The sequence below is a fragment of the Delphinapterus leucas genome, chromosome 12, assembly GCF_059928025.1.
Source record: "Delphinapterus leucas isolate spDelLeu-1000000601 "Yukka" chromosome 12, BTC_Dleu_Yukka2, whole genome shotgun sequence".
Taxonomy (NCBI): Eukaryota; Metazoa; Chordata; class Mammalia; order Artiodactyla; family Monodontidae; genus Delphinapterus; species Delphinapterus leucas.
This window is the reverse complement of record NC_143140.1, coordinates 80,517,391-80,534,724: the sequence shown is the minus strand read 5'-3', so window position 1 is coordinate 80,534,724 and position 17,334 is coordinate 80,517,391. Positions and strand designations below refer to the sequence as shown.

The 17,334-nt window shown below is 48.0% G+C and overlaps 1 long non-coding RNA gene across 1 annotated transcript; it reads right to left on the bottom strand.

Moving 5' to 3' along the window:
• LOC149747910 (uncharacterized) lies at nt 1-7,329 on the bottom strand. Its single transcript, XR_016395251.1, has 2 exons — nt 4,417-7,329; nt 1-2,605 (listed from the first exon to the last, which is right to left on the bottom strand). It is a non-coding gene; the product is annotated as an uncharacterized LOC149747910 (long non-coding RNA).
• Nucleotides 7,330-17,334: the final 10,005 nt, after the last annotated feature.

The following is a 17,334-nucleotide window of genomic DNA, read 5'->3' as shown; positions in this document are numbered from 1 at the left end:
TGACAATTTTAAAACAACTTTATTCGAGTGTAACTTGCATACCATATAGTTTATCCACTTTAAGTATACAATTTAATGATTGTTAGTAAATTTACCAAGTTGTGCAACCATTTCCACAATCCAGGTTTCAAACATTTCACTATCATCCCAGTAAGGCCCCATGCCCATTTACCATTAATTTCCAGTCCCGGGCCAGCCAGGCAACTACTAACTACTTTCTGTGCAATGATTATTCTTACACAGGTCTCTTTGTGCTCACGTGCAAGACAGCTTCTCCCTCGAAGAGTGGAATTGCAAAGGCCGTGGGCACGTGTATTTCAATTCTCAACTTTTGCTTTATCGTGCCTTGTGTGGTTGAATCAATTTACACTCTTACCAGTGGTGTGTAGACTTTTTTTTTTTTAATGAAACCATGTGTTGTTTTTTTTTAATTAATTAAATACTTTTTGGCTGCATTGGGTCTTCGTTGCTGCACGCAGGCTTTCTCTAGTTGTGGTGAGCGGGGGCTGCTCTTCGTTGCAGTGCATGGGCTGCTCATTGCGGTGGCGTCTCTTGTTGCAGAGCACGGGATCTAGGTGCACAGGCTTCAGTAGTTGCAGCGCGTGGGCTCAGTAGTTGTGGTGCACGGGCTCAGTTGCTCCGCGGCATGTGGGGTCTTCCTGAACCAGGGCTCGAACCCATGTTCCCTGAATTGGCAGGCAGAGTTTTAACCACTGCATCACCAGGGAAGCCTTAGACTTCTTCTTTGGCCATATTATTTTCTTTAATTTTGTTCCTTTCTTTGCCGATCAGATTTGTGTAGTTATTTTGTTGTTTTAATTTGCATTTTCCTAACTTCTATCTTTCGGTGTTTATTGGCTTTTTGCATTTCCTCTTCTGTAAATTGCCTATTCATATTCTTTGCTCATCTTCTAAAGTACTGTCTTTTCCTATTGATGTGTAGCAGTCTCTTATATGTACTGGCTAATTATTCTTTTTCAGTTACATGCTTTGGAAATACCTTCTCCCAATCTGTGGCTTATTTCAACTCTAGGGACTTCTGTCGGACAAAAGTTGTAAATTTTTATGTAGTCAAATTTATCAACATTTCCACATCTTATAAGAAATATTTCCCTACCCCAAGGTCAAAAAATATCTTTCTACATTTTCTTCTAAAATTAAAAAAATTTACATTTCACTTTAAGTCTTTAATCCACCTATAATTGGTTTTTGTATGTGGTGAGGAATTTTTTTCTCCATGTGGATGTCCTTTTCCTCTATCAAACCACATTCCATGTCAAGTTTCTGTTTCTGGGCTCTCTATTCTGTTTGTCTGCGCCTGTGCCCATACACACCATCTCCATCATTACAGCTTTAGAGCAAGTCTTGACATTTGGAATGTTACTAAGCTCTACAAGGGCAGGGATCAGTGACCTTTTTGTTAACTATCATATTCCCAGCATCTAAAGCTATAGCACATAGTAGGTGTTCAATAAGTATTTGTTGAATGAATGAATGAATAAATGGTAGGGCAAGTCTCTTTTCTCATTTTTTCTTTTTTCTTCAGGACTGTCTTAGCTATCTCTGGTCCTTAATTGTTCTGGATAAATGTTCAGATCAGGTTGTCAAGTCCCACAAAAATCCTTACTGGAAATTTTATTAGAATTGCTTTGAATTTATAGATGTATAGATCAGTTCATGGAGAATTGACATCTTTATAATACTGAATCTTTCCATTTAGGAACATGGCATATATCTAGATTTATTTAGGTTGTCTTTTATTTCCTTTAGTAATAATTTGCAATTTTCTCTGCAAAGGTGTGGGTGCATATGTTATTGAAATTATTCCTGGATACCTTGTGGTCTTTATTATTATTATAAATGAATTCTTTTTTCTTTCCATTTTCCCATAGTCTCTTCTTGGTGTATTTATTTTTGTATGAATAAATCTTGAATTCCCCGAATACTTTGTTTGCATCTACTGAGATGATTCAGTTTTCCCCTTTCATCTGTTAATGTGCATTTCTTTGATAATTTATTGATGTTGAGCTGTCTTTGCATATGGGAAAAGCCCGTTAATTTTCTCCATTAGTGCGGACCAGTAGAAGTTTCTGTGGTCATGGAAATGTTCTGCTCTAAGAGAGTAGTTACCACCCATGTGTGGCTATTGAGCATTTGAAATGTGGCTAGTGTGACTGAGGAGGTGAACTTTAAATTTTACTTAATTTGCTTAATTTAATTATAAATTTAAATAGCCACACGTGGCTTATGGCTGCTGTCCTGCACAAAGTCCAGCTGCGTGCCTGGTGCTGGCCAATCTGTGATGCTGCTCGGGGTTTATCTCCTGTGTTCTATTCCCTTGAATGGGCTCTTCGGGAAATGCGATAAAGACTATTGCTTTTCCTGGGGAAATATAAAAAGGAAGCTGAACCCAAACCATGATGCAGTGAAAAGTCACATGACAGCGGAGCAGCCACCACCGCAGGTTCTTCTGTTTCGTGTTCCTTCTCATAAGCAGGGGGATTGTGCCCCACCTCACTTTACCAGACAATGCAGACATCCACACGTTGAGTGCAACTCCTTAACACCAACTCTTCTTGGGAAAATAATGTGTATGTGTATTCCACTGTTAAGGAGATACATATTCATTAGAGAAGACACAGGAGATACAGAAAAATGACGAGGAAAAAAAAATCAAATCAACCACGTAACATTTTGGTGTATTTCCTTCTCATACGCTTTTAATATATAAGTTTCTGTTGCTGTTGTTTGTTTGCAGATGCACAGTTGAGACCATTCTCCAGATATAATTTAAAATCCTGGTTCTTTCCTATAATATTGTAACATGAGCATTTCTTCCTCTTATTATAAACTTTGTAAACATCATCTGTTAGAACTACATATTTTTTGCAGTGGAGAGACTATAATTTACTTAATTTATTGCACATTATTTATTCCTCTCTTTTGCTATTATGCATATAAATATGTTTGGCATGAAGCTCTTTCACCATTCCAGAATTTACACCAAGTAGAATTACTAGAGGCACAAGCAAAGTAACACATGGGTTAAGGTCTCTGACGCCTATTGCCCAACTGCTTTCCAAGAAGGCGTGCAGATCTACCCCGTCATCAGTAATGCAGGGGACCCTGCACTTCATTACCACCACCACCACCCCTTCTCCTCTGCCTGACCGTGATGGGCAGGTGTACCGGTCAGACTGTCCTTTTCTCACTCGACAACCCTTCTGTTGGCAATCTTACTCTGGGCTTGATCGTCACTGACACGTAGCTGCCTTTCCAGCCTAGAACACACCTTGGGCTTCAACCGCCCCCTGACAGCTCTATTTGGATGACTCAGTGGTGCCTGGGACTCAGCACACTCACATCTGATGTCATGACTCTCCCCCCAAATCCCCTTTATCTGTGTTCCCTGCTCAGCCATCTGCTCTCCCTGCACACCCGCCTCTTTCTGTGCTCTCCACTGTCTACCTGGCTGCCCCTGCCAGAGGCTGGGGGACATCCTTGACCCACTTTCTTCTCCACGTTATACTATCACGTAGCCAGTCCATTCTGCTTCCTACCTGCCCTCTCTTCATCTCCACTGTGATTGTTCCTGTGAATTTTCTCCTGGATTACTTGAATCATTCCCCCCGCCCCAACTTTCCTAAAGAATTTTCAACATATAAAATGTTATGTTGGGACTTCCCTGGTGGCGCAGTGGTTGAGAATCCCCCTGCCAATGCAGGGGACACGGGCTCAAGACATGGTCCGGCAAGATCCCACATGCTGCGGAGCTACAGAGCCCGCACTCCACAACTACTGAAGCATGGGCCTAGAGCCCATGCTCTGCAACAAGAGAAGCCCATGCTGGCTGCAACTAGAGAAAGCTGGCGTGCAGCAACAAAGACCCAACGCAGCCAAAAATAAATGAATAAAAAAAAAAAAAAGTTATGTTATACAACTATGCAACCTACTACTCAGACTTAATAAATGCTAACATTAGCCATTAAATGCATCCCATTTTTAAAAGAATGAGAATACGAGATATAGTTGAAACTCTCTTTATGACTCTAAATCCTGTCACCCATCTTCTCTCCCCAGGGGTAACCAGTGTTCTACAGCTGGTGGCCTCCCTTCTATTTTTATACTTCCAACATACATATAAGTCTGCAAATACAGGGCATGATGCATTTAAAGTGTTATATAAGTGATACCAAATGCCACATAATACTTCTGCCTGCAACTTGGTTTTTTCACTTAACATTATATTTTGAGATGTAGCTCTGTTAGCACGTGTGGCTCCAGTTCATTCTAATTGCTGTATAGATTCCACGGTATGAACTTACACATCTGTTCCCGTATTGGTGGACATTAAGTTACTGCCCCCCGCCCTTTTTGCATTACAAACCATGTTTTAATAAATGTTCTTACACTCACCTTCTCTCACATGCAGATGGTGTCCACAGGGCACCTCCCTACAAGTAGAATTGCTGACAGAACACATCTGCAACCTCATTAGATTCTGCTAAATTGTCCTTTTGCAAGGTTTGAGGGCTTGTTTTCCTACATTCTCACCAAAAATGTACTGACAGCTTCTCCACTGCTGCTGACTTGATGGGTGTGAATCACATTGTACTGCGGTTTTGATTTGCACTTTCCTGTTTACAAGGGAGGCTTAGTGTTACTTCCCTTGTGCATTTCCTCGTCTGTGAGTTGCCTGCTCATGACCTTTGCCCCCACAGGAGCCTCCTGCCCTCTCCAGTCTATTCTCTGCACTTGCTGCCAGAGCAAAAGCTTCTAGAAAAGGCAGCCCTGACCAGGCATCCACTCTGTTTAACAACCCCCTGCTTCTCAAAGCCAAAGACTCATAAGGTGGCCTCAGACCTGCACCACCCACTGCGGCCTCCGTTCCGGCCATGCCCCTTCATCTCTCTGGACACCAGCTGCCTGGACTTTTCTTAGTCCCTCAGATGTGCCAGGCTCTCTCCTGCCTCAGGGCATCTGAGGCACAGTTTTCTCCACTCGTGGCCGACCTCCTCTCCCAACTCCTGAAACTCTCCAAGCCCAGAAGAATGTAGGGCTTCAGAGTCCCTTCAGGGAAGCCCCGTGAGCCTGATCAACGTGCTCCCAGCAGCCTCTTGGGTCCTGGGACCCCAGTGGTCTCATTGTCGTGAAGACAAGATGCTGGATGCACAGGTGCTAGATCTTTCCACTCTCCCTTCCCTCATTCACCTCCTGCCACGTCTGCCCCATCTCCTCAAGCCCCTGTTGGATAAAAACGGGTAAGACTTGGGAGGATAAGATACAGTTTCTATATATATCAAGGCTGCAAGCTGTCATGAGATTTAAAAATGCATATAGAGAATTCCCTGGCGGTCCAGTGATTAGGACTCTGCACTTTTCACTGCCGAGGGCCCGGGTTTGATCCCTGGTTGGGGAACTAAGATCCCGCAAGCCATGAGGCACGGCCAAAAACAAAAAAAAGAAAAGAGAAAGAAAAACGCATACAATGACGAACGCTTGCACCAGAGCTGTCTGAGGCCCTCGCTACTGTGTGTGGTTAAACATCTCCAGACTCCCTTCCGCCTAACGAAGGCCTTTCTCAGAGTGTAATTAAATCTCATGTGCGCTTGAGCCTTCCTAAGAGAAAAAACCCAAAGCGTGGTACTGCATTATTAATACTGGACCAAGAGAGCCTGAAAAAGTGTGGCTTTGCTGACCTGCTCAGGTTTCCCCCCCGACCAGGTTTACCGAGATACTATAACATTGTGTAAGTTTAAGGTGCACAAGGTGATGATTCGATCTGAGTGTATTGTGAAGTGAGTACCACAATAGGGTTAATTAACACCCCCATCATCTCACCTGTTTACTGTGTGTGTGTGGGTGTGGGTGTGGTGAGAACATTTAGGATCTTCTCCTTTGGCACCTTTCAGGTATATAACACAGTATTGTAAGCTTCGGTCACCATGCTGTGCATAGAGCCCCAGAACGTATCTGTCTTATTAGCTGGAAGTTTGTGCCCTTCGACCGACATCTCCGCATTTCCCACCTGCGCGGCTGGGCAACCACATTCTACCCTGTTTCTGAGTTCGGCTTTTTCAGATTCCACCCGTTAAGTGGGATTGTCTGGCACTTGTCTTTCTCTGACTTACCGCAGTCGGCCGGCTCCTTTGGGAATGGCCTTGCTCCCCGCTGGCCGGGAGGAGGTACCGTCCGGGAGCCGGGAGCCGTAGGAACTTCCCTGGGAGTTGTCATCCTGGGCGCCCACGGTGGGGGGAGGGGCTTTTGCTGTGACAGCCGCGGGGACGCAGCCCTCCGAGCTCTCTCTGCGGGCTGACGGCTGGGCTGACGGACAGACCCAGCTTTTCTCTCTGGATTCCCCCGCTGCGTCTGTGCTGAGGCCACTTTTCCCACGAGCTGCCCCAGCGAATGACACAGGGCGGGGCACAGGGCAGCGCTCGCTCAGACCCCTTGCTGAGGGATCTGAGCTCCTTGGTGGGCAAATTCCTTCAAGCACTCCCTTGGCCTGGTGCAGCTGCCATAGAGTCACCTGCAGCCTGAACTCTCCACCTTCCTCACTCCAACCTCCTTCCTACTCTCTCTCTCTCTCTCTCTCTCTCACACACACACACACACACACACACACACACACACACACACACACGGTGAGGTCTGCATCGCTCCTTTCTCCTTTACCCTGGTGTTTCCCCAGCACAGCTCACACATCTAACCCATCTTGGTATCCACTTCAGTGGGAAGCTGAAGCAACACAAGTGGTGCTGGGAGGGGTCCCAGGAAACGAGATGGGGCTGAGGACTGGCTGGCTCACTGCCCAGGGCGAGGAGGGCACCGTGCTGAGTGGTATGTGGGCCCCTGACACTCCGTGGCAGCCCCGTCACTAAAGATTTCATCAGTGGCGGTCCAAGAAAAAGGTCCTGGTGGTGGAAATTATCCTTCCAACGTGAGATGGGAAAACAATGTCTACAGGAGTGGAGATTTTGGTAACTGCTAAGATGCCTTAAGGCCCCGCAGAGGGATAATAAATACGTATCACTATTATTATGCCCTTAATGAGCAGTTAAAGCCTGGGCGTGAGGCCTCTTGGTAAAGAGGCTTTTATCTCCTGCAGTAGAACTGACACAGCTGAAGAGTGGATTGAGGACCTGATAGACTCAGAACTTCAGAGATGTTTAAATCCTCCGTCAGGGCAGGTCTGTCAGGCTGCTAAGGTCTTTGCCTTGGCTGGGAAGACATGACCCATGAGCATGTGATGGGGGCATCTGGATGGGTGCCTCTGAGGATGTTGGCTCTGCAGACCCCCCTGCTCCCCCCTCCCCCAAGCCCTCAGAGCTTGTGGAAGTGGCCCCTCCCCAGTAAGATGGCCTTTCCCTGTGCTGGAAAGACACTGCAGAGGCCACGGTCCTGCAGGGTGGCAGGAGTCCCCTCAGGAGCTGCCCTCATCTCCTCTCCTGGCTGCCAGGCTGACAACTAGGGTTCAATTCCAGCATAGTTTGGTTGGACATAGACTGTTCCTGATCAGGGAGGAAAATGATTATATTCCAGAGGTGTTGGGAGAATCAGCAAGCATGTGTGGGCAGGAGCCGGGGGAGTCTGTCTGGGATTGGATTTTGAGGGGCCTCCTCAAAGAGGCTAGAATATAAGATTGGATAAGCAGGAGTGCATCGATTTGGGGCACTTTATCAGATGTGGGGTTTAACACCCTGGCAAGGCCTCCAGAGGAGGGGCAGACTCCTGCTGAGGTGGCCGTTAGAAGCCTGAAGTGTGGCAGCCAACACTGGGTGAGGTGAAAAGGCCCGAGTTGCCCTAACAGATGGTGAAGGAAGGAACAGAGACTGAGGGGAATGGCCACACTCGAAAGCTTATCCTATGTGAGGCCAAAGACCCCCAAAGAGGTTCCAGACGGGGCCATCAGGAGCACATGGGGGAGAGGGACCCAGCATCACCAGGAAGTTCGGTGGTGGCTTTCTGCTGCAGCCCAGGGTTGATGGTAAAAGGGATGGCACAGAGCAGGGCTCGTTAATATCCCTTTCCCACCCCCATGAAGTAGTAAAGCTGGGTGGCAATGCTTAGCTACCAGGAACTGGAGGCTACAATGATTTTACAGCAAGATGAGAGGGGGCTTGACCAGCAAGAATCATGGGGATGGTCATTAGAGCATGGTTACCCTTGAGGTCAAGTAGCTGGGGAGCTAGCAGGGGCACTGCTTAACATCTACAGCCAGAGAAAGACAAGACTGGAAGAGCAGAAAGCCCAGGGAACTCACCCAAATAAAGTCATGATCCTTTCCTCAGTTTCTGGACCAGAGTCTATTTTCAGGACTGGAACCCATTAACTGATGAGTGGCCACGTCCTTAGGAAGAAGGACCCTGTGACACCGTGGCAAGTGCGTACTGTGATGATCCCCCAGCCTCTCCCTGGAGGGACCTGTGGCCGGTTACTCAGGTGACTGTATACAGAAAGGACAATACCCAGGCATTTGGAGGCTATGACAAATGCATTCTTTTCTATTCCAATTAGAAAAGAAGATGAGAAACAGTGCATTCACGTTGGATGGACAACAAATTCATTTGCAGTTTTGCCTCGGGGCTATGTTAACTCTCCTGTCTTCTGTCACGATCTAGTCCAAAGAGAGCTGGATTGCCTGAACTGCCCAGGGAACATCACACTGACCCATCAGTCACACTGATGATATGCTGATCACACAGGAGAGCAAGAGGTGACTAGAAAGCAGAGGCCTTAGTAAGACATACGCTCACTAGAGGTGGGAGATAAACCCTGTGAAGATTTAGGGACCAACCACTTCAGTGATGTTTTCAGAGGTCCAGTGGTCAGGGGCATGCCCAGATGTCTCCTTCAAAATAAAAGACAAATGCATTGTCCATCTCAGAGAAGAAAACTCAGTACCTGATGGGCCTCTTTGGCTCCTAGTAGCAACACATTCCACACCTCCAGCCCATATACCCGGTGACGTGAAAGTTTGTCAGCTTTGCGTGGGGTTGGGAGCAGGAAGCAGTTTTGTAGCCGGCCCAGGCTGCTTGCCCCATAGTATCCATCAGACCCCATGGTGCTGAAGGTGTCAGTGGTGAAAGAAGGTGCAGGGTCGAGCTTATGGAGACCCCTCGAGCGGGAGAATCACAACACAGACCCTCGAAATTTGGAACAAGGCCGTGCTATCCAGTTCTTTTGGGAAATAGTTCCTGGTATGTTACTGGGCCTTGATCATGGGGTGCCAAGTGACCATGCAGGACTGTCCATTATGGGTCCTTTCATATGACTCATCAAGTCATAAAGTTGAATGGACCCACCATCAGTCCATTGTAAGGTGGAAATGGTCCATCCAGAATTAAGCCTACGCAGGGCCAGATGGCACAGGTGGGCTGCATGAGCAGGTAGCCGGAACCCACACCATCACCAGTGTCATTTCCCCAGCTCACACTTATGGCCTTAAGGGGGGTCCTATATGACCAGGAGGAAAAAACCCAACCTTGGTTAATGGATGGGTTCATCAGTATGTGGGTACAAGCTGCAAACATATGGTGGCTGCATTACAGCTACACTCAGGGGTGCCTTGAAAGACAGTGGAGAGGGAAAATCTTCCCAAGGAGTGGAAGTGTGAGCTGTGGCCTCCCACTTTAAGTGGAAGGAGAAACGGCCTAAGGTGAGACTATACATCACCCTGGGCAGTGGCCAATGCCTGGATGTCTGATCAGGGGCTTGAAATAAAAAGGATTGGAAGATGGGAGACAAGGAGGTTGGGGTTAGACCATGTGATGGACATACGGGGCGGGGCATGAGATGAGAAGTTATCATACATTATGTCCATCAGAAAGCATCACTATGGAAAAGGCACTGAACAACCAAGTAGACAAAATGACTTAGCCAGTTGACATCGGTCAAACTTTGTTATTGATCCCCTGGAACTGGCATGATGGGTGCGCAAATGGAGCGGCCATGGTGACAATGAAGGAGGCTACGTATTAATACATACCTAACGTGGACTCTAAGTCCACTCCCTCTACTTCAGGCCCCTGAGGGCCAATGCTGAGCCCCTGATATGTAGTCTTCCTCAAAGGACAACCGCCAACCTCTTGGGAGCACGTCAGCTACACTTGGCCCCCCCTGTTCTGCTCAGTTCTTCCTCATCAGAGTAGATGCCTATTCTTGGTGTGGGTTTGCCTTTCCTGCCCACAGAGCTTCAGCCAGCACTACTATCTGGGGGCCTCCTGAACGCCTTACCCATGGGCACAGAATCCCACACAGCACACTGTAAGGCCAGGGGATGCTCTTCACAGTGAACGAGGTGCAGGAGCGTGTCCTCGATCATGAGATCTGTTGGTCATGTTGCACACTGCAGCGGCCGGGAACGCTGGCCTCGTGGAGCACTGAAGTGGCTAACAGCCCAGCTGCAGCCCCAGCTTAGCAGTAACGTTCGGAAAAGGAGAGGTGCCACCCTTCGGAGAGCAGTTCGGGCATGGAGTCAGAAATCTCTATTGTGGGACTGTGTCCCCAGTAAGAGTCCATGGGGCTAGGAAACAAGTGGTGGAACACAAGTGGTTCCGCTTACCATGAGCACCGATGACCCACTGGGGGACTGTGTGCTTCTCCCTCCCCAACTTTGGGCCCTGCAGGGTTGCAGGTCCCAGCCCAGGAAGGGGGTGCATTCTTGCTAGAGTGCACAGCAAGTCCCACTGAACTACGAGTACTGCTGTGGCACCTTCGCCCTTGTGTCCAGTGCCCAGCACGTGAGGGGTCATGATCACGATCCTGGGGGCCGGGAGGAGTGTGTGTGGGGCCCGGGTGACCCCTGTGGTCACCTCCTGCTTCCCGCCTCAGCGTGGATCTTCGTAGACCCTGGCAGCCCCTGGGCTGTGCAGCCTGTGGTTGCCGGGCCTCCGAGCTCTCAGGCCAGGAGGCTTGGGTTACACCAGGGACACACCAAAGACCTGCTGAGGGGAAGGCTGAGGGGAACTGGGAACTGGTAGTGGAAGAGGGAGGGGGTGAGTCTCCATTGTGGCCCCAGATCAACTGCAGAGACAGGAGCGGGAGTGTGTCCACCAGCCTCCCTCCTTAGCAAGAGGCCCACGGAAACTGTGGGGGCGCTGCTCCCCAGACCCACGTGAAGAGGTAAAGTAGGTCCGTGAGGCGCGTGGCTGAGCTGCGACAGCCGTGAACGTGAGCTGCCCAGACGTCCCGCTGAGACCGAGGCCCCAGCCGCTGTCCCTGCGGATCCGTCGGCGCATCTGCGCTGAGGCAGTTTCCAGCCACTGACGGAGCCCAGCGGGTACCAGGACCTGAAGGCATGGGTGCTTCTGACAGGCCGCCACTGCTCAGGGCTCCCCACCGCCCCGGCTGGAACTTCCTTAGATCTGTGCTGCGGCCCGAGTCTGTGTGCCCAGTCCTTCCTCCCCGCTTCCCAGGGCTCAGGCCACGCCGAGCTCTGCCGCCCTCCCCGCCCCCATCTCTTGTGCATCTCTAATCTCGCTTCGCCTGGGGTCGGCTTCTTGGAGGGTGTGAACTCACAGAGGCTCTTTAAAAAAACTTTTTTTTTTTTGCGGTACGCGGGCCTCTCACTGTTGTGGCCTCTCCCGTGGCGGAGCACAGGCTCCGGACGCGCAGGCTCAGCGGCCATGGCTCACGGGCCCAGCCGCTCCGCGGCATGTGGGATCTTCCCGGACCGGGGCACGAACCCGTGTCCCCTGCATCGGCAGGCGGACTCTCAACCACTGCGCCACCAGGGAAGCCCTAAAAAAACTCTTTTAAAAAAATTAATTAATTTATTTTTTGCTGCGTTGGGTCTTCGTTGTTGCACGCGGGCTTTTCTCTAGTTGCAGCGAGCTGTGGCTTCTCCTGTTGTAGAGCACGGGCTCTAGAGTGCAGGCTCAGTAGTTGTGGTTCACGGGCTCAGTTGCTCCGCGGCATGTGGGATCTTCCTGGACCAGGGCCCGAACCCGTATCTCCTGCACTGGCAGGCGTATTCGTAACCACTGCGCCACCAGGAAAGTCCCATAGAGAGGCTTTTTGGATTTAAAAGCTCTACTGCTGGGACATTTCTCAAGGGGTTAAGCGTCTACAAAGAAGTTTAAAAATGTTTAGAACAAAAGGCAGCCTTTAAAACAAAATCAGCTATGAAAATGCAGCATGTTGTTTTAATTTTTTTTTATTTGCTCCAGATCGCTGAAGGAATCAGTGTGGATTGGGAACAGCGTGAAGCCTGGCATTGAGGGGCCGCCGGAGTAGAAGTCCCTCTTGGGGGCTCTCCTGTCTCCCCTGGCTCTGTTGCTGTTTCTCTTGATGAGCCGTGAACTAAACTTGTGCTCACGTTGTGGCGGCTGCTGTGTTTTTCCCGTGAATGATTTGTGAAGAGGGGTAGGGATGGGACTTACTCAAGGATAAATGCCCTAACCCGGCCAACACAGGCGGTGGGTGAAGGCCCACTGTGGGAAGGACTTTGTTCTCAGGCAGTAGAGGTGACGGCTTCACGTGGATTTTCAAACAGCCCCTTCTGAGATGGAGTTGGAAGTGACAGCATCGAGGTCCTGGATGCTGGCTGCTCTGCTCGCGTCCAGACCCCTCTGTGGAGTCTTTGCTTCCTCTGCTTGATATCCGTTTCCTATGATCAGCATCATAGGTGCTTTTGAAGGCTGCTACCACGTTTGTACTGTCTTTTGGGATTAATCAAAACTTTAATCCTCTGCTCAAAAGGTTTCTTTTGAACTATGGAAATATCAGCCCTGTCAGAAAATATTTCTGAAGGGAAAACTGAAAACAGCTTAAACTCCTCTCTCTAAAGTTTTTTCCGAGTGAGCAATGTTTTAAACTTAAAAACGTTCCCGTGTAATTATGTCTCTGTGTGTATTCGTGCTTTTCTTCTGCTTGACTTGCATTCTGTTTGCTCAGCAGTTAGGAGCCGTGCCACACAGGGCTCAGCTGATGGAAGACGTCCTCACGAAGTGCTCAGAAAGCGAGAAAGGGGAGCCCAAGGGGAGAAGCCACACGTGTGCTGTGTCCTCCCCAGCACGGCGGTTAGGGGGGAAGGGCATCATCTTTCTGAGATACCGTCCACTCTCCCTTCCTTATTAAAGAAAACATTTAAAGACGTGAGGAGCGAACAAAAAACGATGTGAGATTTAGGAATCCATCCAACTTAAAGTCAGCTGCTGCTGGGCAGACCGCACATGAAGAGACAAACGAGTGCACGGTCAGAGCGACACTTTCCAGCCTTTCGGGAGCAGTGACCCCAGAGCTGTTCACTTGCCCGTTTTCCTCTCCACCCGCCCCAACAATATGACAACCAAGACCCGCTCTGAAGAGACTAACAGCTAATGTTTGGAGCATTTTGCAACACGTCTTGACAAGTGAGGTTCTCCGTTATATCACAGAAGCAGAAGCCAGGAAAGTATCACAGTTTAATCGTTCTTCAGTAAAAGAAATGGTTGCTCTCATTTAGAAATGTATTCTCGGGACTTCCCTGGTGTCCAGTGGTTAAGACTCCTTGCTTCCACTGCAGGGGGCGTGGGTTCGATCCCTCCTTGGGGAACTAAGATCCCGCATGCCCTGAGGCTCAGCCAGAACAAAACAAAACAGAAAACCCCCCAAACCCCCAAAACTACTAGAAATGTATTCTCTTGAATTTGAGCACATGCTACTAATGGGAGAACCTGAAACCAAAATATGACTAAGACCACTCTCAAAGCAACTGGGCAACATACAGAGAAGGCACGTGAGAGGCAGTCCAGGGCTGTGAGAGATCCCGGGGGACAGGCAGGCACAGTGGTAACTGTAACGCCGAGTCTGTGTCCCCAGAACCAGAAGAGTGCTTGGCACGTAGGACTGCATTTTTTGAATGAATGAAAAAGAAATGAAATTTCTAAATCAAGGTTTAACTCTGGAAAGCAGAAGCACCTGACAGTTCGGGATTTGTCAGCATAAAATGTTGCATAGTGAGTGTAACCAGAGATGTTAATTTTATATACAAGAGAATTACTAGAATGAAACAAATAGTTTAAGAAAAAGGCAGTCAGAATGGGGAAAGCTAAACATGGGTTGCTCCCTGAAGAGCATCTGTTTGTTCTGCAGAATTCAAGCTGCCAGAAGGCCAGAGGCTGCGTCCTTGGGATGCTGATGCTGTGTCCCTTTATGCAACATCCAGCGGTGGCTGCATGGGAGTGAGCACCGCCAGGACGAGGGAGCTCTTCCCTCCCTCACAAAGAATGATCCTCTGGAAGGACCTGAGGGCTCAAAGTCCTAGGACGGCTCTGATCTTGGTGCACATGTGGCAGAGTTCCCCCGGCCACTTTCACAGCGTCCTCACGTCACTGACCTCATGCTGAGCCCCCCGGAACAGATGACAACGCGAGGCTCCTCAGCACAGGTTGACCTCATCTTGCTTAGCATTAATTCGGTCAATGGTTTGAGAAGAAAACTGACCAGGAGTTATCTGATAGACAGTGGTGATAGCTTTCAGAGGAATTCATATATACTCTACTACTATGTAGTTGTAAGTAAGATACAAGCTAGTGACAGTATAGATAATTAAAATTCCCACATAAGATGATGTCTGTGAGTCTTTAACTTCAGATGTGACAAGGTCACCTTATAGCTGATAACTACTAAGAGGGCACCTAGCTGGCAACTTGTTTTGTGTTTCTGCTTTTCCCCTTATTTGTCTTTCTCATGGGTGTTTGTGAGAACTTTCAGCTTTCCCCCCAAGGTATTAAAACAGATGTTTCCTCCCCTAAAGTTTCTTTTAAGATAAATCTATTACTTTAATACGTACTGTTTTAATACAATGAAGTACACTCACATAAATTGTATAATTTTCATACAAAAATCCCCATTTTTAAATGAGTTTTGACAAATGGATACACCCACGTAACTTTGCCACAATCAAGATGTAAACACATCCATCACCCCGAAGGTTCCCTTGTGCACTTTTCAGTGAATTCTATCCCACTGCTCTGTTTTCTGTCACTAGAGATTAGCTTTGCTGTTTCTGTAATTTCACAATAATGAAATCATACAGAATGTGCTCCTCTGGCTGGCTTCTCTCACTCAGCAGAATGCATGTGAGACTCGTCTATGTTGTTGTATCAGTATTTGCCCCTTTTTAATCCTGAGTAGTGCTCCAGTGTATATATAGACCGCATCTGTTTATCCCTTCACCTATTGATGGGCATGTGGGTTGTTTACAGTTTTTGGCTCTAATGGGTAAACTTGCTATGTGGACTTCTGTTTTCATTTCCTTGGGCAAGTTACCCGCAAACCTTCCATGGCTCATTATTGCCTTATTAAATTAAGCACGCTCTCAATCATCCTCCACAGAATGGTCCAAATTACCTTTCCTGTCTTTTCTTCCCAACCTGTCCTCACCTTTCAGCCAAGCGAGGTCCCCTGCAGATCTCTGCACAACCCCTGTAGCTTCTAGACTCCACTGGGGCTCACACTGTTTCCCACACCTGGAATGTCTTCCCACCTCTGTCAGATTCCCGCCTACCATGAGTCCCATTTCAAAGGCCTCCCTTTCATAAGTTGTCTCTGACTCAACCATCAGAAGTCATCTCTCCCATCACTGAACTTTGTACCCCCTGTACAGCACTTGCCTTATAATTATAGTCGATTCTTGTTATTTATGGTAGTTGTGTCCTATAAAGTCTCCACAAACACTGTATTAGTGAATACTAAACTCCCATTCCTAGGGAAATACAGGGTTATGTTCCCATGAGCCTCTGGTCACCACGTTTTCATCAACCAAGTAATACATGACCTTGTTTCCATGTGTGTTTCATAGGTACTCTTGACTCACTGACTCTGACCTCCCTGGCAGCACCATGACTCACACCTGAACGAGGCTTACCTGACACACCGTCTCTTCTCCTTAGGCACATCCTGGGCTTCCTGAACTCAGGAACACTAGACAGCACTTCAGCACTATGCTTGGGGGTCATCGTAAACAGCAAAATCACCAATAAAAAGCACAAAAATGCAAAAACTAGGGCACTAAATAGACCATAAAAAAGAACAGGTGTCGGGCTTCCCTGGTGGCGCAGTGGTTGAGAGTCCGCCTGCCAGTGCAGGGGACACGTGTTCGTGCCCCGGTCCGGGAAGATCCCACATGCCGCGCAGTGGCTGGGCCCGTGAGCCATGGCCGCTGAGCCTGCGCATCCGGAGCCTATGCTCCACAACGGGGGAGGCCACAATAGTGGGAGGCCCGCGTACCGCAAAGAAAAAAGGACAGGTGTTTATAGTCGGAGAGCTGAAACAAAAAGGCAGGGTCCTCACCTTGTCTGTCTGACCTGAGCCTGAGTGTCAGGAAACTCAAAATTTTCATCGATCTGTGCATGTCCATGAATGACTATAGTGAGTAGACAAATTCACAAATTTTATGGAATTCCAAGAATAACAAGGATTGACTGTACTGATTTCCCTTTTGTAAGCTCTAAGGCGGTGACTGTATCTGCCATGTCATCTAACACAATGCTTGGCCCATGGGAGGAATGTGATATTGAGAAGCATTTGGGGGAGACTGATAGAAAAATAAAGTTATACTAGGTCACCAAATTTATCAGGTAACTTAAAATTTGTTATGCACCTCAATGTGCCAGGCCCACATGGGGAGCAGGTATATAGTGGTGAACAAAACAAGAGACCCTGTCCTCACTCGCAGGAGTAAGAAGCCTGCACTTTCCACCTGGAAAGAAGATTTCAGAGACTGAGAGCTGATCACTTACTATAGCTACCTTGGAATAAATAGCAATAAAAATCCATCTGCAAGCCCCTCAGGAGAGCCTGAAGGTAGCTCGCTGTAGTGGTTAAAAGCATGACTGGAGTCAGACTGCTCGGTTTTTAATTTTGGTCCTATTAGCTGTGTGACCTTGGGAGAGTTATTTAACCTCTCTGCTTCACTTCTTCTTTTGTAAATGGGAATATCCTATCCTCTACCTCTTTGGGTTGTTATGAGGATCGCATGAGTTAATATTTGTAAAGCGTTTGGAACAGTGCCTAATGTAGTAAAAAGCAGGTGTTAATCATATTTTGAAAATTACGCAGTGCCCAATTCATCTGCTGAGGAAGCAAACCTTGTCAGATCAACGTGATTACCTTTTAAAGAGAAACAGGGAAGTGGAATATGAGGTAGATAATCTCCTGGGCATCTCATTATCAAGCCAGGAAAGGTGGTCTTGGGCTCTCAGGTGAACTGTGTAGTCTGAGGACATGCCGAGTAGAGATGTTCCAAGATGTTATCAGGACTGAGTCATGGTTGGTCCTGAGGCTAAGAATCACCACCCCATTTTGCTCGTCTCCTGGTGAGTCACATACAAACCTACTGAGAAAATG